Source organism: Oncorhynchus keta, unplaced genomic scaffold, assembly GCF_023373465.1.
Source record: "Oncorhynchus keta strain PuntledgeMale-10-30-2019 unplaced genomic scaffold, Oket_V2 Un_contig_29364_pilon_pilon, whole genome shotgun sequence".
In the NCBI taxonomy this organism is placed as follows: domain Eukaryota; kingdom Metazoa; phylum Chordata; class Actinopteri; order Salmoniformes; family Salmonidae; genus Oncorhynchus; species Oncorhynchus keta.
The window spans coordinates 1-2,209 of NW_026286507.1; the positions used below are offsets into that span (position 1 = coordinate 1).

The following is a 2,209-nucleotide window of genomic DNA, read 5'->3' on the forward strand; positions in this document are numbered from 1 at the left end:
GATTGTTCCTGTCTTTGTGTTAGTTAGCACTAGATAGGCTGTATAGGTTTTCGCGTTTCGTTTTGTTGTTTTTTGTATATATATAGTTATTTCATGTATCGTCGTTTCTTCATTAAAGAACATGAGTAACCACCACGCTGCATTTTGGTCCGCTTCTCCTTCAACAGACGAACACCGTTACACATTTAACTCAACCCCTCTAAAATGTTGAGCTCTACAACAGATATTTTGTGGGAGGGAAAGGTGAAATGTTGACCTCTTTGACAGATATATTGTGTGAGAACTATGTGAAATGTTGACCTCCATGGCAGATATATTGTGGGAGATCTATGATGTGAAAATTCTGGATAATTTGAAGAACATCTATACATCTTTATCCAACCAACCTTGAGAACATTTGGGGAGAGTATTGATAAACGTAAAGAAACTGATTTAATTTGTAACCTTGAAGAAGACACACTGCTGTTCACAAGGCCTGTAGTTTTTATAGTATCAGATTAACACTCTGGTCTGTTCTTTGTCTTGTGTTATTGGTTGTCAATAAACAAAACAGACAAATAAGTAATTACTCACCTAATACTGATCATCCATTATCCAAGATGGAGAGTCATGAATAATGATCATGTAAAACAGAATGCATTAGTTATTATTGTTCATTGAATCTTTGTCTCATTACATAATTTATTGAAATACCATACATCATATTGGAATGACTGTTCATCACATTAATTACTAATGTACATCTAGGGAAAGGGATGTAAGCAGCACTACTATGTGAGCAGTCTGAGAATGACTGAATGCTTCATAATAAGACATCAAACTGAATTCAAGCTGATTCTATTTTCATTCTGGAGTGTGAAATATTGACCTCTATGGCAGATATATAGTGGGAGGACTATGTGAAATATTGACCTCTATGGCAGATATATAGTGGGAGGACTATGTGAAATATTGACCTCTATGGCAGATATATAGTGGGAGGACTATGTGAAATATTGACCTCTATGGCAGATATATAGTGGGAGGACTATGTGAAATATTGACCTCTATGGCAGATATATTGTGGGAGAACTATGTGAAATATTGACCTCTATGGCAGATATTTTATAGGAGGACTATGTGAAATATTGACCTCTATGGCAGATATATAGTGGGAGGACTATGTGAAATATTGACCTCTATGGCAGATATATAGTGGGAGGACTATGTGAAATATTGACCTCTATGGCAGATATATAGTGGGAGGACTATGTGAAATATTGACCTCTATATTGTGGAGACCTATGTAAAGGAAAGGAAAGGAAAGGGGATACCTAGTCAGTTGTCCAACTGAATGTATTCAACTGAAATGTGTCTTCCGCATTTAACCCAACCCCTCTAAAATGTTGAACTCAAAAGCAGATATTTTGTGGGAGATCTATGATATAAAAATTCTGGAAAATTTAAAGAACATCTATACATCTTAGTACAACCTACCTAGAACATTTGGGGAGAGTATTGATAAATGTAAAGAAACTGATTTAATTTGTAGCCTTGAAGAAGACACACTGCTGTTCACAAGGCCTGTAGTTTTTATAGTATCAGATTAACACTCTGGTCTGTTCTTTGTCTTGTGTTATTGGTTGTCAATAAACAAAACAGACAAATAAGTAATTACTCACCTAATACTGATCATCCATTATCCAAGATGGAGAGTCATGAATAATGATCATGTAAAACAGAATGCATTAGTTATTATTGTTCATTGAATTTCTGTCTCATTACATAATTTAATGAAATACCACACATCATATTGGAATGACTGTTCATCACATTCATTACTAATGTACATCTAGGGAAAGGGATGTAAGCAGCACTACTATGTGAGCAGTCTGAGAATGACTGAATGCTTCATACTAAGACATCAAACTGAATTCAAGCTGATTCTATTTTCATTCTGGAGTGTGAAATGTTGACCTCTATGGCAGATATATATGTGGAGGACTATGTGAAATATTGACCTCTATGGCAGATATATAGTGGGAGGACTATGTGAAATATTGACCTCTATGGCAGATATATATGTGGGAGGACTATGTGAAATATTGACCTCTATGGCAGATATATAGTGGGAGGACTATGTGAAATATTGACCTCTATGGCAGATATATAGTGGGAGGACTATGTGAAATATTGACCTCTATGGCAGATATATAGTGGGAGGACTATG

At 35.4% G+C, this 2,209-nt stretch overlaps 1 long non-coding RNA gene across 2 annotated transcripts; it reads right to left on the minus strand.

Annotated features, from left to right (window-relative positions):
• Positions 1 to 105: 105 nt before the first annotated feature.
• Positions 106 to 2,192, minus strand: LOC127923339 (uncharacterized). Of its 2 annotated transcripts, XR_008114152.1 has the most exons (4): positions 2,090 to 2,192; positions 2,001 to 2,044; positions 1,133 to 1,264; positions 106 to 1,044 (listed from the first exon to the last, which is right to left on the minus strand). It is a non-coding gene; the product is annotated as an uncharacterized LOC127923339 (long non-coding RNA). The 2 variants fall into 2 exon arrangements; XR_008114151.1 differs by lacking the exon at positions 2,001 to 2,044.
• Between the last annotated feature and the right edge of the window lie 17 nt (positions 2,193 to 2,209).